The 24,862-nt window shown below is 39.8% G+C and overlaps 1 long non-coding RNA gene across 1 annotated transcript; it reads left to right on the top strand.

The window, feature by feature from the left end:
* The first annotated feature begins 2,087 nt into the window (after positions 1 to 2,087).
* Positions 2,088 to 7,975, top strand: LOC144230770 (uncharacterized). Its single transcript, XR_013334863.1, has 3 exons — positions 2,088 to 2,229; positions 6,652 to 6,735; positions 7,758 to 7,975. It is a non-coding gene; the product is annotated as an uncharacterized LOC144230770 (long non-coding RNA).
* The last annotated feature ends 16,887 nt before the right edge of the window (positions 7,976 to 24,862 follow it).

The following is a 24,862-nucleotide window of genomic DNA, read 5'->3' as shown; positions in this document are numbered from 1 at the left end:
GTAAATATTATCCACATATTAAGACATTAAGAGAGGTTGCAAAACCAATGTTAGATGAGTTAGGGTTAGGGTGAACTGAGACATGGACTGATTCTTCGGGCTTCGTTACCATATGGGAGACAGATTCTTCCATCTAGAGGATGTAGCTAGGACAAAACTGATGAAACTGACATGGAGGCAGGTTTCAGTGCATTGAAAAGTAAAATTATAGTTTCAGGACTGTCTAAAAATGGACAGGGCTTCTTTTCGAGAAGGAAATGAATCCCTTGTCATTGGAGATGTTTACGCAGAGATTACCACTCTGGGAGTGTTAGGGAGGGTGTTGTATTGGGGGAAAAGGCTACAGAAGAAGTCATCTGAGGTCTTTCCAACTCAAAGATAAAGTGATGTAACACCACTGAGCCCATGGGACAGCACTGCACCTAGTCAGTCTCCCTAACAATGAATCACCAACAGACAGCTCAGCTTACCACCTCTAGTTTAGACTCTGTGAAATACTTCAGAAACAATTATTTTCAGGGGAAGAAAGTTAAACCCACTTACTAGAATGAAATGTTTTAGGAGTCCCGGGGTGGCTCAGTCAGTTAAGCATCAGATTCTTGATTTTGGCTCAGGTCATGATCTCACAGTGGTGGAATGGAGCCCAGCATCAGGTTCCGCACTGAGCGTGGAGGCTGCCTAAGATTCTCTCTCCCCTTGGCCTTCTGCCCCCTCGATCTGTAATCTATCCCAGGAGTGACTGAAAGTTGGCACAAACCACACCACAAAGAGTAGAGAGTATGGGCAAAGTGTAGGCAAACTATTGTCCACACAATTTACCCCATGAGGTGGGCCTTGAAGTCAGCACAAGTGCACAATTAAAATATCACAAGATGAGCTACAGATCCCAGTAGGTAGAGCTCTTTTTGTCTAATGACCTTTTTCATCATGTGATAACAAATACAATAGGCTGGCCTCATAAATCATACCTCCAGAAAAACATCCACGGGGCAGACTGTGACACTGTTTGCATATTCAAATGTCACCTCGTTCATAAGAGGAAAGACAAAACACTTTTTTTCTCTCAAAAATGTCAGCATAGCTGGATTAGAAAAGATAATTCGGAAGTACTTCTAGACAATAATTACCCCTGGCACCTATCTGCAGTGTACTTAATGAATGGGAAGAGGAATTTTTTTTTTAATTTTTAAAAATTATGATTATTACAGTAATTAATCAGTTGCTCAGTGACAGCTTCCTTGAGGGGGGGGGGAAGTGCCTCAAAGGCCATCTTGCTTCTGTAGGGCACCTTGTTGATTTCACATCACATATGCAAAACATATTCTATTATTATTAGCAACAAAAGTGCTTGTGGAAGTAGAATTAGCCTCAATTTCCTAAATAGTCAGGAAACTCTCACATTTTACAAGTACAAGGAAAAAAAATTCCTAATCCCAAATGCCAGTTGGGAAAAAAAATGTTTCAGACTCGCTCAGCTGGGGTTGTTAAACCAATCTCTTACTCTTAATTACATGCAAAAGGTTCCCGGTTCTAATTATGGACCTTGGGGAAATAGCCCATCTCCCCAAACCAATAACGCTTCATGTTAACTTCAGCTCTTTTGTGTTTAATATCCTACTGCTGGATTTCAGCTTCCCTAGATGATCTGTAAATGTGGCTTTTTCGACTTCATTTTTCACAGCTCTGCTCAGAGCAGGGGCTAGGAGACCTTGCTCTCCCCAGTGATTCTTTTATAACATTTGCTGCTACTCGAGTACAAAATTCTCTAACCTAAGCTGTCTGCATCAGAGGCAAGTTCTTCCTTGAAATTCTTTCCTCTTCTGCTCTCCTACCTTTCCTCCCGCTGCTGTGCCCAACCCTCCGGTTACTACATCAAAGGCCCCTGGAGTAAGGTGAATACGACATTTTGGCGGGGGGGGACTTCTCTGCACAGGTGTGGAGGTGAGGGATGCTTCTGGAGGTCAACAGGCCAAGTGCCTTCTCCTACGTGGACCCTGTGAACAATCTGATGGCCACGTGGAGCAGAATGCAGCGTGAGCTGGTGAGGCGGTTTGCAGCAGAGACCGTTAGCACTAAACGGACTAAAGTCCGTTAGGACTTGTTCACATCACAGTGGGTGGGAACAACCATGCCAGTGTGTCTACAGACACCATAGCTGGGGCTTGGGAATTCTTGTCCAGACCCTAGACTCATCTCTGTTCCACACCCCGCTCCTCCAGCTGAGGAAAGGTAAGCTCACGTGACCCAGGAGTTCACAACTCAGGCCCTGGATCATCCCCTCATCTTTTCCGTTGAAGAGTGATTGGGCTTCACACATCTAAATTCTTTCAACAGTGAAATGGGGATTATAATACTCAGTCTTCAGGGTTATTGTTAAAAGGGAGGAAAAGGGATGGGATGGAGAACAAACGTGAAAGCATCTTTGATGAGTAAAAAATGGAAAGGAATGATTTTTCCATACATTTTGCAAGTACATCAGATCAGACCGCCTCTAACATTTGGGAGAATATTTTGGGGTAAATCTCATCTAACATTTCTCAGCAAAAAGTACTTTGAAAATGTTAAAATGAGGAAGAAATCTGGTGGCATGTGGATGTGTGCATACTTTTTAAAAAGGAAGCTGGGCTGTAACATTTTTGCACATTATTTTTTTATTTAAAAATTTGAAAATATTTTTTTATTTTTGAGAGAGAGAGAGAGACTGAGAGGGAGAGAGAAAAGAAAGAGAGAAGGAGCAGGGGAAAGGCAGAGAGAGGGAAACACAGAATCCGAAGCGGGCTTCAGCCTCTGAGCTGTCAACACAGAGCCCGACTCAGGGCTTCAACTCACAAACTGTGGGATCATGACCTGAGCTGAAGTTGGATGCTCAACCAGCTGAGCCACCCAAGCGCCACTCATTTTTGCACTTTAGATGGAGCTCATATTTTCCACCTAGCAGGTGCTCAGCTCAGTACATTCTCATGAAATGAGTGAATGTTCTCTTCTTCATTACCCATCTGAATCCTACCCATCCCTCAAGTTTCATCTCAAGATTCACCACACGACTTCAGACCTGAGTGATTTTTTCTTTTCTTTCAATTAATGTCCACTATGCCCCAAGTTAGTGCTTTGCAACCTACAGGCAAGCTCTTGTTTATGGACAATGTACTATTACAATCTACCTCTTTGATCTGTGTTCACATTAGCATTTGGAGGAAACTGTGTGTTCCGTAAGAACAGAGGCTATGCGTTATAGTTCTCTTATGGACCCATAGCACCTGGCACAGAGCTCATTTGCAAGCAGAGTCAGTCATGCTGGAATTCATTGACTGGTGCTCACACTATGGCCTTCTGTAAAACGTGTGCCTATATACATATAGTACAACCTCGGATTTCGAGTGACTTGTTCTGCAAGTGTTCTGCAAGATAAGCACACATTTATAATAAATTTTAACTTGATAAAAGAGCGCTGCCTTGCAATACGAGTAGCACGCGAAGACAAACATCACATGATCGTAACTGAGTCAATGGTTCTTTCTCTCTCAAGCTGCAGGATCATCTTCCATGCTCGGGTGCTCAGGCTCAGGCTGCAGTGTTTGGCAGAAATCAGTGATTTTTCAGAATGCTGGAAGGTGCCCATACTGACACTATTGTATTTTTGGTCAGTTCAGAGCACCTATGGACAGTCTTTTGCTTTTCCAGGCAAGAGTAAGCTTAGGAATGCTCTGCTTCATTCTAGGTCAGGCTGCCTGCAGATACAGACCCTTTCCTCTGCCGCCTTATTGCCAGGTACATTAAATACAGTATCTGACAAGAGTTTATTACTACAGTACGCTAGTCATCATACATTAGTGATAGTGAGTGTCGTCCTACACAATAACCCTCCTCTCTTGTCTCCTTCACACCAGCCACGAAGCTTTTCAAAGATAAGTGTAGGTTAATTTGCTTATTTTTCTTCATATTTGGTATTTTCTTTATTATTGTGTATTATATTATGGTATTTTAATCATTTTATATGAATATTTTTGGGTTGTGGAAGGAATCATCAGAGTTTCCATTATTCCTTACGGGGAGATTCGCTTTGATATACAAGTGCTTTGGATTGCAAGCATGTTTACAGAAAGAATTATGCTCACAAGCCAAGGTTTTGTTGTAGTGGAATCTATGGGCTATACTTTGTGTTAAATGCTTGTTTGCCAACTCTTAGGTAGGTAGGGGGCCATTAATTGCGAAGAGATTTCTGACCTTCCAGGTGGCAGTATATCCCTGAGTCACAGATGAAACCACATATTAAACAGAGCCACGAAATCTATCTGATCAGAAATCCAAGGTTAGGTAGCAGATGAGAAATGGTTAAGTAGAAGTGAACAAACTGATGAATCTTCCGTGTAGGGACCGGGGTAATTCTAGTTTATTCTGGAAAAGGTGGGGGAAGGATTCTAAGAAGTAAATATAGACTATTTCTTCTTTGGATGGTTCAGAGTGTTTAGTGTGAAAATTTAGCTTGGACTGGGGATAGAGGTATGATTTAAAACAATAGATTTGTAATGAGTGACTAAATCCAGAGATAACAAAAGGAAAGAACGATTGTTTTTTAAAAATTTGCATCACAAAACATACCATACACAAACTGTTAGCTTGAGCTAAACACAGATAACACAGATAGCTCAGACAAAGAGATAATATGCCCAATAAAGAAATGATTTTTAAAATTGAGAAGAAAAGGACCAAAAAGTTGATAGAGAAATGAAAAATAAGACACACAAAGATGATTCACAAAAAAGGTCCTTAAAAAATGAAAAAATGTTCAAGCTTACTCCTAATAAATGACATACACATTTAAATAACTCTGAGATGTTATTTCTCACCACACAGACTAGCAAAAGTTAAAAAGAAAAAAAAAGACAACACATTCTGGGAGTGAAGCTATAGGAAAACAGGCACTCTCATTTTCTCTGGAGGTAAATTTAGCTAAAATGTAGTAACAAAGCTACAAATGCACTTGCTTTTTGGCCTACAATCCCATGGCTAGGAATTAATCTCTATTCATAGAAAACTATATATGCAGAAGGCTATTCCTTGTAGTATTGTTTGTGACTACAAAATATTGAAAATGACCCAAGCGTACAGTCATAGAGTAGTGGTTGTATAAACGATCTTACATCCACACAATGAAGAGCTAATATGGCCATAAAAATGAGAAAGAGCACTATAGGATAATATGAAATGATTTCCAGGGCATGCTGGTAAGTAAAAAAGTAAAGCGTAAAAGAACATGTATGGTATGTTACCTTTCTATGTGCAAGAAGAGCGTATAAGTAAAAGCACATGTATCTACTCATTTGTGCAAAAGAAACAAAAGAAGGATGATACACAAATTAAGGAAATGGGTTACTCGCTAGAAAGGAGAGGCGATTGAGAATGGGTGAAAAGAAGGGAACATTTTTGTTTAAAAAGTAAGATTGGGGTTACAGGAGTGAGAAAGAAGTTTACTTCTCTGAGCATAACCTCTGGCTCTCAAAATCATACTAATGTTTCTTACAACCTTAAGATTTCACCAGAATAAATAAGCCAACCAGGGTGGGGATGAGGGATCCAAAATAGGACAAAAAAATTAGCAAATTAACTTGATTCTTTATAGCAAACGAATAACATAAGTGCACTGAAGAGGACAGAGAAGAAAAGAAATAACTTCGGTAAATAATATGTTAACTAGATACTGTACAACTACAGGCAAAAAGAACTGCGCATAAATGCTGCATTTCATCAGTTAATTTGTTTCTTACTGAGATATGAGAATTTAACAATTCTAAAGCAACTTTAGGAGTTCACCAGAATCAATGAAATAAAGATCTCCTAATAACGCACAGGCAGGATAAATGAGAGCCAGCTTGCTTGCCATTGGAGAAAGAAGTTACAGGTAAAGAAAGGGGGAAAACTAAAACAAACTTTGTGGAAATGAATTGAAATCAGTCATTGGTATAAACCCATGGTTTGTATGTGTAAATGTATATACACGTACAGCATATATATGTATATAAACAAATACATATACATGTATACACACACACAGATAAATACAGATGCTTGTGTATATGTGGATTAGCATACATACATGCATTTCCTGTTCCATCCACTGAGAAGTTCTAGAAGCATAGAAATTCTAATTGCTATGAGCACATCTAATGATCAGATCTTTTCTAAACACCATTCTCTGAGAAATGTTTGATACCAGGTCTGGGGAAGGAAAAAAAAAATCTGAGCTTGGAGCATCTTGGAATGCAAAAAAGTAAGAAGCGCTCAAATAAAAAAGGAGACTTTTCATAAAAGACAGTTAAAACAACTTGAAAGATCTCCTAATGACCAAAGTTGGAAATATTTGAGCATGAAAATAAATAATGACAGTATTGGATTTTAACTACTAGAATAAAGTCAATGTCCTTAAGTCATATTGACATAAATATTTGAATAAATAAATAGCTGGGGAAAAGGGACAGCTCTTTCTTACACCAAAACTTCAATGAATAAATGTAGAAGGAGATAAGAAAATAGAAAAGTACAATTAGGCAAACGCCATTTATGTAAACAAGGTCCATTGATTGATGCTAAAAATAGTCGGACAAAGTTTGAGGAAAACCAAGATGTTTCACAGTCTCCGTGTATCTCCTACAGATGTTTGGTAATTACAAAGGTGAAAAAAAAGTCACTTTACAGAAGAAAAATCTAGCAGCACACCACCTTAACCAGGTGATCAAGGTTAGTACCACCAGTTACAAGGCATATCAACAAAACAGGGCCCTTGAGAAGATCATGGCATCATTTCTGTAGTATTCTTGCCAACACCATTGGGAAAATTTGTATAAGATCTATACTTCGGTTAGTATTATTGAACCAGGGTTAACTTTCTGGAGTCAATAATTGTGCTGCAGTTATATAAGCAGTTAACAATAGGGGAAGCCAGGTGAAGGGTATATGGAAATCTGCTGTATTATTTTGTAACTTTTATGTAAGACTAAATTTAGTTCAAAACAAAAATATAAAAAAATGTATGTAATCAGTGCCCACATTTAGACATCTACTCTAGTCTGGCCTCCAGCCTTGCAGTCACCAAATTAGCTCCTAATCGGTTCTTGTACTTTCATAGTATCATTTGCTTGGCTTTCATGATATAACACTTCCTGGTTTTCCTCCCTACCCCCTCCCACTTCCTGCCGCCTGCCCTCTGCTCTGTGTATGTGTGTGTGTGTGTATGTGTGTGTGTGTGTTTTGTTCTCTGTCTCCTTTGCAAATTCATTTTCCTCTATACAGACATTGTTAGAATTCCTTAACCTTTATTCATTTTTTTTAAAATTTTACTCGACACTTTTTTCTTAAGAAATCACACCCAAAGATTCCATTACCATGTAAATCTGGAAGATTCACAATTTTTGTATCACCAGCCCAAATATTTTGGGAATGGGATGCAGTGGGGGACAGATCCATATCTACATCTACCTGAGATTCAAGTTTCTCGATGGCCCTTCAAACTTAGTATGTCAAGAACTAAGCTCATGACCTAGCACTCCCTCCCATGATGGTTTAAAATATGTCCACAAATTATTTGACACACCCTTCAAAAGTGGAGCCTAATTCTACTGTAAGTGTGGGTTGGACTTAGCAACTCACTTCAGTAGAATAGAGAGAGAGAAATGACAGTGTGTGACTTCAGAGACTAGGTCATAAAAAGCGCTTCAGTTCCTTCTTTCTATCTCTTTCTTGGACCACTTATGCTGGGGAAGATGGTTGTAAGGCCCCTCATGGAGAAGCCCACGTGATAAGAAAGTGAGACCTTCAGCCAACAGCCACATGAGAAAGTTTGTAAATAGATTTTCCAGCTCCAGGGAAGCCTTCAGATGAAAGCAATTCTGACCACCATCTTGACTGCAACATCCTGAGCCAAAGTCACCCAACTGTTCCCAAATTCCTGATTCATAGAAACTGAGATAATAAATGTTTATATTTTAAGCCACTAGGTTTGGGCCAATCTGTTTTGCAATAATAGTTAGTCTACTCCCTCTTCCCACCCAATAAACAACCTTGTCATATTGTAGTGCTTCTTTTGGTGCTTCTTTTTCACTCACACTCTATCCCTTACATGGTCAGAAAAAGAGATATCTCTCTTGTTCACTAGCTCTCTCATACTTATTTTCCCACTTGAAATGCATTATTAAGACCTATTGATTTAAGCTCCTGAATATCTCTCAAAAGTGCCCACTTCTCTCTCATCTTCACTGCTTCCACACTTACCCAAACTACCATTATTTCTTGCCTGTATAGCCTTGTAATTTCCGGACTCTGGTACCCCTCTGATAGACTCTTTGCGCTGCTGCCAGGATGATCTTTTCAAAAACACCCCCTAATCACCACTTCCAAGCTAGAAGTACTGGCATGGATCCCCAAACAGCCAGAACTCTCCCAAAGGCAGGACAATGAAGAAAGTGCAGTCATAGGATAGTGTCTTCTCCTAAGCTGCTCGTTACCTCCACCCTGAACAATGTCAAAGGCCACCCTTTGAGGGTTGGGAGAGTGGCCTTTGATCAACTGGATTAGTATTGCTGATTTGGAGCTGTCATATATGTGGTTTAAAAAAATCATATGGTCAAATTGTTTCTGAATGTAATACATGCTCATGTTTTAAAAATTTGGAAGATGTGGACAGGTTTTGAAGAGTAGGAAAAATCGTCTTTAATTCTACCCTACTGAAATTTTGGCTTATTTCTTTCAAACTCCCCCCCCACCCCCCGCCACCCCATGCATTTGAAACCTTATTAAGATCATTCTGTATATTAATGTAATTTTCTATTCCATTTTTGTGCTTAAGGTTATAAGATTCTTTCCATATCATTAAAAACTCTATGTAAATATCATTTTAATAGCTGCTTAACATTCTATGATGTTAGAAATTTCATTTTGAAATTCATCTTCTTGCCCAACATGAAAACGAACTATTTTACTTTTTGGGGGGGTGGGGGAGGTAGTGATGGCAGTCGTGGTGGGGGTCTGCTTCCATGGTTTGATGATACTTGGAAGTTGCTGTTTAAATATTTAACAAAATTGTGTTTCCCTGGCTATGGCCTCAATCCAAAAGGTAGCAGCAAATCTGCTTGGTGATTCCAGCACTTTCTAACAATATTTACTCCTTGAGGCTTCGAAAGCTAATGCACTCTTGGTTTTCTAGTGGATAAGCCGATAATGCCTCTAGGATGTCACTCAGATCAGACACCTTGAGAGAAGAGGGGGAAGTCAAGAAGCCCCAGAGAAACTATGCTGAAGTACGCAACCACGCATGTGGGCCGCAGAAAACCCCAAACTAGCTGCATATCTTCTCATTAGAATGCACAGTGATTAGTAATCCATAATTTATGGCTCTAATGAATTCTTCCCTTTATCATGGAGAAAGACTCACCCAAGCATGCTACTCTGACAAAGCTCGCATACACCGCTCCACTCAACCCCTGGATTTCCTTGCCGGGAAGTCATTTCACAAAACCCATTAAGCTGGCAAAAGGTCCAGAAAGAGATCCCTCCCCCATTCTTCTTTATTTCAGGAAGAAATAGATGAAGAGAAAAAAAAAAATCTGATCGTGTCGTTTAACTGAGGCCACATCTCCTTCAAGAGGAGGGCCTGTAACTGCAGCCAAAGCACGTTCATGAAGAGTAGATATTCTACAAAGCTTTGAGGCTGATTCCAGGAGGAAGAGGAGAGGGTGTCAGAAAATCATGTGGCTCTCTATAGCATATCTCTGCATATTACACCAGAGCATCACTTGGATGGCCCCCAGCCAAGATAGTCTCTCTCTCTTGGAGCCTGCTGACCACAGCCAAGTGTATCCAAATGTTTGAGAACTTCAACAAGGGTCTTTCCATAATCTGGCTGTAGCCCTGTGTAATGGGAGCATGGACATTACCTCAAGACTAGTGCTAGGCTCAGCAGAACGTTATCCGGTAGTCTGCCTTTTTGTATGACTTTAAATGGTAAATTTAAATTTAGTTCACATCTACTACATACCAGGAATTTCTTCATTTAATGCTCACAACAACCCACTGAGGTAGGTACCACTATTGTAAATCAGAGCAGACATTCCAGACATCAGAGCCTCTGTTTTGATTTCTACTGTATCTCCATCTAGAACTTGCTTGGCATATAGTAGGCACTCAATTCATACTTGTTGAGTAAATACTCATTTTTATTTTGCACATGAGAAGCCTGAGGCACCGAGCTAGTAAGTGGCAAGGTAAGATTGAATCCTCTGCATTCTGGTTCCAGAGTTAACGCTGGTAAGTATCAGTCAGTGTTGAATCTATGACTTCGGCAGAAGTTTGATTTTATTTCCTTTTTAGCAGAGAGATAAATCTATTCAACATCCTCAAAATATTTTTGAGTTCAAGGTACAATGTAGATACCAGGTGTTAATCACTGCCAACATGGACTTGGGACATAAGGCAGGTGTAGCCAGTGATTGATGGCAATATTGCCACTATTATTATTAAAATGATCATGGCCTGCTTGCAGAGGAGACATTTATTTCTCTCCACCCTAAGCCACTTCTGCATGTTCTATGTCCCTTTCTTATGACAGGTCATGCCAACCTTCAGATGCTTTCACCCAGGAGCCAAAGGAAGACCCATTTCTGTAACCACAAGGACAGATGCCCTTTCCCACTACCTCACCTTTGTTCCTTTGCCCTCTCAGGTTGGATTTATTTTCATTTCTCTGTGATCTGAAGGTTGATGAAAATCTTCCATCCTCCAAGCCTGCCTGAGCCCCAGACTGTGGCCCGGGTGGGCCGCGTGAGTGCGGAGCCTGCAGCCACAGCTGAGAGAGGTGTTATTTACATATTTATTAGAAATTCTGTCCTGCTGGCAAGAGACGCTCACTTCTGACTTTAATTCCGATAAGTAAACAACCCCATTGGCAAGGAAGAGGGGGAAAACAAACCAGAGTAGTTTGCACAAGATAATACAGTACGGCAGAAAAATATCCGTAATGCAAAACCATTTGCAGTGCAAAGCAAGAGAGAGAAAAAATCCATCTCCAAAGCCTAGCTTAGGTTAAATACTCTAAAAGAAATAATTACAAAGTAATTCAATTATATTTGGTATCAGTTGCCTCACAGGCCAGTGGAATGACAATTAATCCCAGGGTGTCCTTTTTTATTTTTTATTTTTTTTATACTTTGTGGTTTGTTCAGAATTGCCCTCCGGCAGTTAACCACACTCTGCAGCCCTCTGGCTGATTGTGTTTCTCTCTTCCTCCTCATTCATTCTGGCCTGATAACGCCCCGCACCAGGGAGCCATTCTGCCAAGTTCAACGTTCTCTGACCCCACTATCAAACTGTCCAGCATCCTAACATTTTGCTTAGGTGCCCTCCTGCTTCCCCTTAATTATATTGTATTGTGAGGATTGCAACAGTGGGAGAGTTTAGTGTCCTATGGCTTTCTCCTAACATTCAAAATTGAGCCCACATCATCATGCCCCTGACAACACAGTGAATTAAATCCTTCTCAGCATAGCATGTCTAGCTATTCCCAGAAAGAAAAAAAATACATTTTAGGAACATTAAAATGGACTGGCTTTAATCCACAATAGCAAAGGAAGGAAGAGATATGGCCTAAATCCTGCCTGATGTTCTGGCCCGAACTTACTCTGCAGATAAAATCATATGGAATTCTCTGCATTTCTATAGCTTCTTTCAGTCAGGGATGGCAGGTGCTTTACACGTAGTAATAAGTTCCACAACCTTTATTTGATGCTGCTCTCTGGCTCCAGGAAAGGTTCACACATCAGAAATTGACAATGATGGACAGAAAGGGACTGGCCCAGGCAACCTCCCCAGCTGCGTGTGGTGGAGAAATGAGAACTCAGGCATCTGCGTTGCGGCACTCAACACTGATGACCAGAACAATCATTGTACTTCCAGACCACAAATTTACTTCTAGAAATAAAATTAAAAATTGCAGCGAGACCAGGATTGTGAATTTGTTCTGCAGGGGAGGAGAAAGCCTTTTACTCTACCCTCTTAAGGTTATCTAACTGGGGCCCTGCAGATTAGACTGATGAAAGACAGATTAACAAGAAAAAACCAAAAGGTTATTAACCTGCACAGGTAAGGGAGAAACCCGGTGATGGGTAACTCTAAGGGGTGGTTAGAACTTAGGACTTGCATAGCATGTCTAAAAGAACAGTGCATTTGTGGAGAAGTGACAGGAGAAAAGAAAAGAGCCTTAGACTTTTAGGATGGCAAACTGGAAAGGGAAATATCCAGGGAGAAACCTCGGAAGATAAGAGTTGTTTAGGTAAGAATTGTTATGCAGATGTCTCATGCCTCCTCTGGGCTGATAAGAGTTTAGAATTGTCTCCAGTGATTAAGAATCATCTTGTCCTACCAGGTAGAGAGTTTTTCCTGTGTCTGCTTTTTCTCAGTTGTTTTCATGTCAAAATAATCCTTCTGCTGGAGTGTCATATTTTGGAGTGGCGTACCCTGAATTCCACTTCTTCAGTGATCTAGCTGACTGCAGGACATGTGAACCCAATGGCTTGGAGTGAAAATAATTTTTGTTAAACACACCTGTAAAATTTCAGTGATTCTTATGATCATGAAAGAGTTCTGTTCCCAACAGGGCGATATTGCCAAAGTCTTGAGTTACAAACCAGATGAGTGGGTTGTTCAACAGTAATAGCTGCAGCTAATTCATTGCTTACTATGGGGAAGATGCTGCACTAAAAACTTTATATGCATTAATTAATTTAATATTCCCCACACCACTACACAGATATTAATCTCATTTTCCATGCAGCCAGCTGAGGCTCAGAGAGGTCAGGTAACTTTGCCAAGTTTACACAGCCTGTAAGTGGTAGAGCTGGGATTCTAATCTAGACAATTTGGCCCCACAGTTCAGGGTGTTCTCTGACAGTGAGAATAAAATATACATCTGGAAGTATGTGGATATAGGAGAGGAATAGGTTCAGGTGGGAAAATGGATGGGAAATCCTAATCATAGTCACAGAGTGCCTCTAGTTCTTGGGAGAAATCTGCTGGATCTTCAGTCTCTTTCCCTCCCAAGGGAAGACAGCTGGGGTCTTGCACTACTTAAGAGTATGGACGCTAAACTGGACTGCGCAAATCTCAATTCCTGGTCGGCCACGTTCTAGTTGTGTGACCTTGATTTCTATGTGCCTCTGTCTCATTTGTAAAATGAGGTAATGGCTGTTGTCTCAAAAGATTGTGCTGAGGATTGAGATGATACATATAACATACTTAGAGCAGTGTACTAAGCAGTGCTTAGTACTCAGCATATTTTAGCTAATAAGATTCAAAATTATTTTACAAAGGTAGGTTCATCTATTGGTCAACATGTCTTCTTTTATGTTCCCTTAGTTAAAGCCTGGGGATGAGGTGGTGCATGATAGATAGATTCTAGGGCTTTGTTCCTTCCTGGTGATCCTAAATGAGCTTAATCAAATCTACCTTCAGACTCCACCTTCTCATCCTTAAATACCTTTCCTGTGCTTACCTACATGTTAACTCCTATAATGGAGAATGGAGCCTTTCATTGGGTGGCTGGGAAATATAGTTAATAGGCAAACTCCTGTGATCGAAACACATCCAATCATTCATGAGTGCCGGTGAGCAGACAGGCCACCTTCTTCTCTTGTGAAGCTTTCTGTTGTATGGCAGATGGACTAATACATTAAAGCACAAATAAAAGCAAAATTACAATTGTTGTGAATACTACAAAATAAAATTCCAGAAGATGGGGGAAATACCGTTCCTGGCCCAAAGAACAGCATATGCAAAATGATTGGGAGAGAATATGGCAAATAAGTGGGAGATGGCCCGTGTGGGGAGAATGCAGACACTATGGATATAGGCAGAGGCCAGGCCATAAAGACTCAGTCCTTTTCCTGTGAGCAATGGGAACTACTAGAAGGGTTGAAGCAAGGGTGACAAATTAGATTTTCTTTTTTTTAATTATTTTTTAATGTTTAGTTATTTGAGAGAGAGAGAGAGAGAGACATGGTGTAGCTGAGGAGGGAGAGAGAGAGGGAGACACAAAATCTGAAGCAGCCTCTAGACTCTGAGCTTTCAACACAGAGCCTAATATGGGGCTCAAACTCACTGACTATGAGATCAGACCTGAGCTGAAGTTGGATGCTTAACCGACTGAGCCACATAGGTGCTCCACAAATCAGATTTTCTTTTAAGAGATCATTCTTCCTCTTTTAATTCAGCCTCCCTCATACCAACAGCCATATATTTGTTTATTTATTAGTATATATAGATANCCAACTTTCTTTATTATTGTTATTTTATTTTATTTATTTGTATTATTTTAATAACCATTTAAATAACCAGATATTATTTTTTAAATGTTTTTATTTATTTTTGAGACAGAGAGAAAGAGGGAACATGTACATGCAAGTGAGGGAGGGGCAGACTGAGGGGGATAGTGGGCCCAAAGCAGGCTCTATGGTGACAGTAGCAAGCCCGGTGCTGGGCTCGAACTCCTGAGTGGTGAAATTATGACCTGAGCCAATATCATATGTGCAACTGACTGAGCCACACAGGTGCCCCTCATCAGCAACTACTGAGCACCTACTCTGCATGAGCGCACTTCGCTAGACCCAGAGCATGTGGAAATGATTAAGATACAGCCCAGTGAGGAAGGCAAGTTCAAAAGATAAATTATGATAAAATTTGATCAGTGTTATTTCCTCCAGAAAGGATGGAGTAACTGAAAGAGGCTACATCCTAACTTGGAAGCAGAAAAGCCTCATGTGAAGTAGTATCCGTTCATGGATTGATCCATGAATGCTTTGTATGAATCTACCAGGTGGAAAACAAGTGGAATATATTTATTGAGGAAAAATTGAAAAACGCAGAAAAAATACAAAAAGGATATCAAATTACATGTAATTCTTCAACTTATATCCTAGGAAGATTAATGAAAATATCAATTCAATTTTTTATTTTTTAAAGTTTATTTATTTTGTGTGTGTGTGAGAGAGAGAGAGAGAGCACACAAGCAGGGGAAGGGCCGAGAGAGATCCCAAGCAGACTCTGCACTGTCAGCACGGAGCCTGACGTGAGTCTTGAACTCACACATGGTGAGATCATGACCTGAACCGAAACCAAGAGTCAGACGTTTACCTGAATGTGTCATCCAGCGCCCCTCAATTAAATTTTTTAAAAGCATGTCCTTTAAATACAGAAAGTCCTCAACTTACAAATGCATTGGACTTCACTCTTTCAATTGTTTATAAGGAAAAGTTTGTAGAATTCAGAGCATACTTGCGTATTTCCCCACAGGAACAACATTATGACAGGATTCCAGGTCCCCAGGCCAACCTGTAATATTTCATTTAATATGTATACATATTAGATCATATAATTTATAGGTTACTGTATTAATTATCTATATCACTATTTAATAAATTGTCCCAAAACTTAGTAGATTAAAACAAGTATTTATTATTTCATAGTTCTTGAGAGTCAGGAGTCTGAGCACAAGGTGTCCTGTAGCTCAGTCTCCTGAAAATTTGAAGTCAAGGCATCAGCTGGGCTATAGTCTCTCATCTGTGAATCTGACTGGGGAGGTATCTGCTTCCAAGCCCACTCACATGGTTGCTAGCAGGAGTCAGGTTCTCATGCGTGGTTGCATTGAGCACCTCAGTTCCTTAATGGCTGTTGGCTGGAGACCTTCCTCAGTTCCTTGGAGGGGGTGGGTATCTTTCCATAAGATAGGCCACAACATGACAGTTTTTTAAAAGCTAATCTGGAAACTGTCATCTCATCAATTTTCTATATTCAGTTTTTCAGAAGGAGGACTAGGTGCAGTCCATACACATAGGAGGGGATTACATAAGAACATGAATTGCAAGGGACAAGGGATCATTCCAAGTCATTTTAGAAGCAACCTACCATTGGGGTGCCTAGGTGGCTCTGTCTGTTGAGTGTCCAACTTCAGTTCAGATCATGATCTCACAGTTCCTGAGTTTAAGCCCCACATCAGGCTCTGTGCTGACAGCTCAGAGCCTAGAGCTGGTTTCAGATTCTGTGTCTCCTTTTCTCTTCTCCTCCCCCCCCCCACCCCCCCCCGCTCATACTCTGTCTCTCTCTCTATCTTAAAAATAAATAAAAACATTAAAAAATTTAAAAAAAAGAAGCAACCTATTATCTCTTTCTCTTTTTCTCTCCTTCTCTCTGGATGTCCATCTATGTACATCTACATATCTGCATATCCATCTACCTCTTTCTAGATATATATTTATATAGGTATATTTATTTTTTTGGGGGATATATTTGTTTTCAGCAGAACTCTTTTTTAAATAAATGGTTCTGCAGAAGCCCGTTGTGTAAAGCAGACACACATGTTGCTACAGCAGCGGGGCTGGAGGAGTGGAGACGGAAACCTAGTCTACAAATGTCTGGAGACCCAGTCTCAAAACTCCTAAATATTTGAACCACCATTACTCCCCAGGGCATAGGAGAATAAGACATCTTATCACAAAACAGAGAGAGCACTCATGCCGTGTTCTTTGAAGCTCAGAGTTGGTCCAAATTACAACTTTGAAACTCTTGTGCACTGTTGCTGGGGGTGTAAAATGGTATGGCAACTATGGAAAACAGTATGGAGGTTTCTCAAAAACTTAAAAATAGAACTGTTATTTGATTCAGCAATCCCACATCTGGGTATTCACTCAAAAGTATAGAAAGAATTTTAAAGAGGTATTTGTACATGCCCTTCTCAAGGCAGTGCTAGTCACAATAGCCAAGAAGTGGAAGCAACCTACATGGTCATTGTTGAATGGATGAATAAAGCAAATGTGGTATATAAGTACAACGGAATATTATTCACCCTTAAAAAAAAGAAGGAAATATTGTCATCTACTACAGCATAAATAAACCTTGAGGACACTGTATTGGATGAAATAAGCCCATCAGGAAAAGACAAATATTGCATGATTCTATTTATAGTATGTACTTGAAGTAGTCAAACTCTTAGCAGAATTGTAGTTGCCAGAAGGTGGGAAGAGGTAGAAAGGGCAGTTGTTTCATGTTTATAGATTTTAAGTCTTGCAAAATGAAAAAATTCTAGAGATCCATTGCATAAAAATATGCATATAATTAATATTATTGCACTGTATGGTTAAAAATGGTTAAGATGGTAAATGTTATGTTTGTATCATAATAAAACAATTATAAAGCAAAACAAAATAAAAATAAAAAGATCACCAAAAGAAACAAAAGATAAATTACACCTTTGACAAAGGTAACATTAATTTAGATATGTCTTGATACCATACTTTTCTCTCCAATTCCGATTGCTTTGGCTCTAGACAAACTCTGTGTTCATGATACTTGAACTGAATATTAACTCAGTATTGCCTTTTAGTTCTATTTGGTTTTTATTCCATGTATTTCCTTCCTTCCTTCCTTCCTTCCTTCCTTCTTTCCTTCCTTCCTTCCTTCCTTCCTTCCTTCCTTCCTTCCTTCCTTCCTTCCTAGGGAGTGAGTGCATAGGAGCTAGAGAGAGGGGCAGCAGGAGAGAGAGTGAGAATCCCAAGCAGGGTCCATGCTTAGCAACAATCCCCATGAAGAGCTCCATCCCAAGAGTCTAGGTTAACTATCTGAGCCAAAATTCAAGAGTCGGTGGCTCCACCAACTGAACCATCCAGTTTGATGCATTTTAAGGCTCCAACGTTATGGGCATACATGTTCAAGTTTGTTTTATCTTCCTGAACATTTATTCCTTTATTATCATATAATGTCTCTCTTTATCCCTGACCATATTCCTTTTCCTGAAGTCTATTTTGTTTGATATAAAAATCGTTATTTCAGATTTCTTTTGGGCTAATTTTTTCATGGTATATTTTCTTTCTTTACTATGAATTTATATTATATTAATAATGGTACTGCATGCATATTTATATTTACATTTCTTTTTTAAATTTTTTAATGTTTTATTTATTTTTGAGACAGAGATAGAGACAGCATGCGTAGGGGAGGGTCAGAGAGAGAGGGAGACACAGAACCCGAAAACAGGCTCCAAGCTCTAAGCTAGCTGTCAGCACAGAGCCCAGTGTGGGGCTCAAACCCATGAACCATGAGATCATGACCTGAGCCGAAGTCGGATGCCCAACCGACAGAGCCACCCAGGAGCCCCTATATTTACATTTCTGTTTGAAGTTGGTTTCTTGAGAAATGCATCTATTTGGGGGTTGCTTTTTGATCTAATCTAATAGTCTTTTTTAGCTGGTGCATTCAAGCATTCATATTTAATGTGATTATTAATATGGTTGGATTAAAATCTACCATCTTAATAGCTGTTTTTAATTTCTTCCATCTGTTCCTTATTTCTTTTTTCTTCTTCATCTGCCTTCTCTTGGGTTAACTGAACATTTTCATGATTCTATTTTATTTACTCAATTGACTTATTATTTACACACTTCTAAAATATTTTTAGTGGTTGCCATAGGGTTTGCAATGTACAACTTTAATTGCATGAACTTCTGTTTTTTGTAGAAAGTAGCCTTGTCTTTAAAAAGATTGAAAAACCACTGAGCTTTATAATAGGTTGATTAACTCATACTTATTGAATGCCTATCACATGCCAGGGATTATTCTAAGCACTTTATATGCATTAACTATTTTATTGCTCCAAACAACAGAAAAAGGGCGTACCTGATTGTTATCCCCATTTTACAGATTAAAAAACTGAAAAGGAAAGTCATTTTCTCATGGTCACAAAACTAGTTGGTCTCCAGAGCTTACACTTAAAAGCATTGAGTTGTACTTCTGTGGGCTTTACAAGGACATTGAAACTTAGAATTTGAGACTCAAACCCTTAACCTACAAAAGATCTTTTGAGAGCATTTCCCTCAAATATACCAAAGACAGTTGGCTTCCAGAGGGGGTGGGGGTTAGGCAGAAGAAATTCATGCTTAGCTTACATTTCGATGTGCTGAATTTTGGAAATCAAGTATTTTTAAGTCATTAGTATCATAAAATGATTGCATTTTTAATCACTTAATTTTAAGGCTGAGAGTTTCCTTGGATATCATCCAATGTTCTCATTTTGCTGATAGAAGCAATGAGGCCCCAAGAAATTACATTTCTTGCCTAAAGTCACAGAACTAATAATCAGTCAGAGAGTCAGAACCCAAACCCATTCTGGAGGCCCCCTCCCCAGAGCCTGCCGTCTCCCTCTGTGCTTCTACAAGATGGAAGCTTACTTTTCACCAGTGACCATGTCACACGGGGGGCCACTTGTTCTTTTATATACTCACTCCCTCTATTAATCTTTAAACTGCTTAAATGGTGGCTTTCAATCCTACTTGATTTAATGTTCTGAGCAACTGACATAGAGGGGAATACATTGTAACTTTTTGTAAGTCTGTTGAATGCAGAGTCCTCTATTTTGAAAGTTCAAGTCTAGAACTCTGGTCTCCCTGTCATTCTATATCCCAGGAAAGACAAGGAGCCATCCTCAGTCTTCCAGCTTCCAGGAGAATGATATACAATCTCAGGGTGAAACTTCTGACTCTTTTGCTTCTGCAATTAGAGCAATTTCAGGATCAGGAAAAGTATATCAGGATGCAGTGACATTTACTCTGGAATCGTCCATAGGATGCAAATCAGTATAACTCTTAGACTTTGATTGTATTCAAAGACTCCTAGAGGACCGAGATGTCACACAAGACCCTTCATTATTTTGCTGCTGTCTATCCCTCCAGCTAAATCTGCAGCCATTCAGCCTTTTCCAGGGAACACTTGGACACTTTTTGCCTTGTGAACTTCTCCTAAGATTCAATGGTCTATTTTTTGTGTAAACTCCTTGCCGCCAATCAACGTGTCTTACTCTTTGTGGGGATTTCATTACTGGGTCTGACCTGAAGAAATATTTGTTGGGGTTCCGAAGGTGGCAGAATATGGTGGTTTGAGGGTTCACAACCTATGTGACTTGTAGTAAAGTCACATCTTTAAAAAAATGAGAAGTAATTACTTCATAGGGTCACTGTGAGGCTGAATGTAGATGATACACGGGAAGGATTTTGAAAGGACCACATACAGGGGTGCCTAGGTGGCTCAGTCCATTAAGCATCCAACTTTGGCCCAGGTCATGATCTCACCATTCGTGGGTTCGAGCCCCGCATCGGGCTCTGTGCTGACGGCTAGTTCAGAGCCTGGAGCCTGTTTCAGGTTCTGTATTTCTCTCTCTTTCTGACCCTCCCCTGCTCACGCTGTCTCTCTCCCTTACAGAAATAAATAAAACATTAGAAAAGAAAGAAAGGACCGGATAAACATATTTAGTATTTAGCTTTTAGTATTCCATTACTATTACATCATTATCATCATCACTCTTAATCACAATATCAGACAAAAGTGAGTACGAAAGCAGAGTTACAATGACAGTTCATTCTATATTTTTAAATGTATAGTTTCAAACAACGTCACATAAAAGACTAGTTCACTTGGCAAACCTGAAGCTCCTTAGGTCATCAGGGCCTGGGACATGCAAAAATAAGGACTTTTATTTTTGGACCAAGGACCAGAAGGATTATTTGATGATTGTTTTTATGCCTGTTTTGGGTGTGGAGAAGGAAGAGTTCAGTTACAAACTTGTGTTTTGTAAAAGAAAAAAAGGAAATCTTTGTAGAGTAAGTGGGGCAGTGTTTGTAGCTCAAGACCCAGGAGGTCCCAATTACTGGGCCTCTGTAAAGGAGTCAAAAGTGTCAACGGCTGATGGAAAACAAGCTCTCAGAGGGTGCTTCCAAGACCCACTCAGACAGAGCAGAATGCTAACGAGAAGTGGATGGTATTTACCCCCTGGGACCTGACAGGGATCTCCAGGAAGCCAGAGGGCCAGTTTCAGGAGTCTGATGATGGCCAACTATTTCTGGAGGCAGGTGTGGAGAGAGGAAATCTTCGGAGACTGACTCACCTTGATTTTTCTGTTGCTTTGCTGCACCTCCCAGAGAGGCTTAGTATATGACTCAAGATACACTGATTCCCTGCATATTCTTATGCGGTGGTTGAGGGCTTCTGGGAGTGACAGGCAAATAAACACTATGAACAATGAGAAATATAAAATGGAAGTAAAATAATATCTGAGCTGACTTCCTACCAGGTGAAGCACAGATCTCTGAAGGGTACTTGGGGCCATGCCAAAGCTGTAGAGGGTGAACCTTTTCAAAAACTGTGTCTGGTCATTGGGGTTCATGTGGATTGTCCAGAGCTCCAAACTTCTCTGACACTGCCACTGCCTCACCATTTCTCTGTTCCCTAGAGCTCTCTGAGAGAGAGGGAGAAAGAAAGACAAAGAGAGAGGAAGAAAGAGAGAGAGAGAGAGAGAGAGAGAGAGACCCTGCTGAAAGCCTTGGTACATTAGAGGGTAGGGGAGAGAGAAGGGTGGATGAAAAATGAGGTGGAATCTCTTGGCTGAAATGAATTTTCAATTTCTTGGTGAATCTCAATTACACAGACTTTCCCTGAGGCCTGTTACTTCAGAGAATCAAAACTCTGCTATCATTTCTAACAGAGTGGAAAGTTTTTAGTCAGTCCCTCTACCTCATTTTAGGAGAGCATTTGTCCCCAGGAATGTTTAACTAAGAGACAGGATTACAAGAGCATCCCCCACCCCTCCGGGGAAAATCACACTCTCTCATACCCTTTCAACCACAGAATAAACATTTCCAGACATACTAAGCAAGTTTTCCTAACTCCACAATTTAGCATCAGCCCTCAGGAGATGTTCAATAAATAACTATTGACTGACTGAGTGGCCTTGATGATCTTCTGCATGTGGGGTAGCTTTCAAGGATTGAAAAGCAGTAAAGATTAATAAAAGGAAACTTCTAGCCAATATGGTGAACTAAGCAGAAATGGGCAACTTCTCATCCTGCTCCAAATACACAAAAATGCTGAATAAGATAGAGCACAAATTTTCCTTTAGAGTACATAGCTGAAATTGAAATCAAGAAGTGGAAAGAATCACAAAGTCCTAGAGATGAAATGGAAACTCAAAGCTAGAGTGGTGGAGCGACATATGCCTGTGGGGCTCAATGACCAAATATGCACCCAAGGGTCAAAGGGTAGTATTACACCAAAGTGGAATCAAGTTGTGATACAATAATCATGGATGAAATGAGGGCAAAATCCAGAGTGATAACACTCTTACATTCCTCATTTTGTTCAGTAGCATGATAGAGGTATCAATTAGTCTTAGATTTAACTCTTTGTGCATTAAAATTCTAAAGGTAAATACCGGGGGAAAAGGTAGGGTAAAGGAAAGAGAATGTTTAACCTCAAAAACGAGTGGAAGGGGAGAAAGGAAACAAGGAAAATGTGGCCAAAATAGAGAATGTCAAATGAGATAGGATACTTAAGTACGTATCAGAAATTACTGTAAATCTGAATGGATTAAAGTTGACCCTTGAACAATACAGATTTGAATTACAAGTGTCCACATGTATGTGGAATTTTTATAGTACAGCACTATAGATGTATTTTTTCTTCTTTACGGTTTTCTTAATAATATTTTTCTTTTCTTTAGCTTACTTTATTATAAGAATATAGTATATGATACATCTAACATATAAAATAATTGACTGTTTATGTTATCAGTAAGGCTGCTGGTCAAGAGTAGGTTATTAGCAGTTAAGTTTTGGGGGAGTCAAAAGATTTTCAATGGTGCAGGGGGTCAGGACCCCCTAACTCCCAGATTGTTTAAGGGTCAACTGTATTTACTATCAAGAGGCAGATTGTAAATTGGAAATTAAAAAATTTGCTATATGCTGGAATCCCCAAAATATAATGATATACAAAAACTTAAAAGTCAGGAAAAGATAAGCCAGGCAAATATGAATTGAAAGAAATAATAACAGTGATAGACATATTAGTTGGTGGGAATATGGGGTTTGGAAAAATATGGGAGAAATCATAACCATAAGGTAAAAAGAACTTGGTGGCTGTGGATATTGTTCCATTGACTGCCTTGGGAAAAAAAAGCGTTAAGAATGATTAATTAGCAATTAAAAGCTGAGAGTAAAAGCTAGAGAGCCTCCATGGTAGCATACAAGGAGCCTCTCATCTCCTAGAGCAGGATGGCAGAGACTTTTAAGAACCAGACACAGAACTTAGTTGTAAGAGTTGTCAAGCTCTAAAGAGGTTTTCTTTCCTAACCCAGATAACTCTGCTGTGCCAAGGTCAGGGATCTAGTTTGGACATTTGGCATGTGGCATCCAGCTTGATGCTTCTGAAAATCTCAAATCTCCAGAAATAGCTGAACATGGCAAGCTATGTGGCCCTCTCCAGTAAAAAGCTAGTATTCTCCCTCACTTGAAGATGATACAGAGAACATATGTAGCCTCTTCCCTGCCCCTAGGTTCTATCTCCATCTCCCAAGTCAGTAGGCCAATAACTAGTACTAAATAAATCAAAATGTAACCTGGCCGAGAGGGGGCAAGATGACGGAGAAGTAAAGAGCTCCGTACTTGCACTCACCCCCATACATCACACGGAAAAGATCTGAAGCCACTGGAAACCTTACAAAACCTGAGAGATTGGGAGAAAAAGGATGCAGAATCCACTGAGAAAGCCTTCTAACGGCTACCTCAAGAAACAAGCCAGAGTACACAAGGTGGAGAGTCCCAAATATCACTACGAATAGGAATATAAAATAACCAAGGTCCCAACAAGAGAGACCAAGGGATACCATTCAAAAAACACTCTCTGAAAGGATAGGTCCTGAACAGTCAAAGAGTCTTCTTGGATATAGCAGCGCTCATAGATACAGAGAGCATTAACAGGTCTTTAAAACCAACAAGAGCCGGAAAGCTAACTAAAATGACGAAACGAAAGAGCTCTCCTCCAAAGAAACTCCAAGAAGAAATGACAGCTAATGAACTGCTCAAAACAGATATCAGCAGCATCACTGAACAAGATTTTAGAATAATAATGGTAACATTAATAGCTGGGCTTGAAAAAAACATAGGGGACATCAAAGAAACTATGGCTACAGACAGAATGGAAAATAAAAATAGGCATGAAGAATTAAAAAATGCGATAAATGAGATATATAATAAATTAGAGGCCTCTAATGCACGGATTGAAGAGGCAGAAAGGAGAATAAGTGATTTAGAAGACACCATTATAGACAAACAAGAAGCTGACAAAAAAAGAGACAAACTGATGCAGGAACAGGAAAGAAGAATTCGAGAGCTCAGCGATACGGTCAAACGCAACAATATCCGTATCATAGGAATCCCAGAAGAGGAAGAGAGAGGGAAAGGTGCTGAAGGAGTCCTGGAACAAATTATAGCAGAGAACTTCCCCGACCTGGGGAAGGAAGTAAATGTGGAAATACAAGAGGCTCAGAGGACTCCCCTCAGACGTAACTTGAATCGATCTTCTGCACGACATATCATAGTCAAAATGGCAAAATATAAGGACAAAGAGAGAATTTTGAAAGCAGCTAGGGAGAAAAGGGCCCTAACATACAAAGGGAAACCTATCAGAGTGGTGACAGACCTATCTACTGAAACTTGGCAGGCCAGAAAGGAATGGCAGGAGATCTTCAATGTGATGAACAGTAAAAATATGCAGCCAAGAATCCTCTATCCAGCAAGCCTGTCATTCAAAATAGAAGGAGAGATAAAAACCTTTCCAAATAAACAGAAATTGAAAGAATTTGTCACCACGAAGCCAGCCCTACAAGAAATCCTGAGGGGGATGCTCTGAAGGAAAGGTTGCAAGGAACAAAGATACCAGAGACACCACCACAAACATGAACTCTACAAAAGATACAAAGACTCTAAACCCACATATTTCAATAATAACA

The sequence above is a fragment of the Crocuta crocuta genome, unplaced genomic scaffold (assembly GCF_008692635.1).
Source record: "Crocuta crocuta isolate KB4526 unplaced genomic scaffold, BGI_CrCroc_1.0 scaffold3, whole genome shotgun sequence".
NCBI classification, from domain to species: domain Eukaryota; kingdom Metazoa; phylum Chordata; class Mammalia; order Carnivora; family Hyaenidae; genus Crocuta; species Crocuta crocuta.
This window is presented reverse-complemented; position numbering and strand designations above follow the sequence as displayed.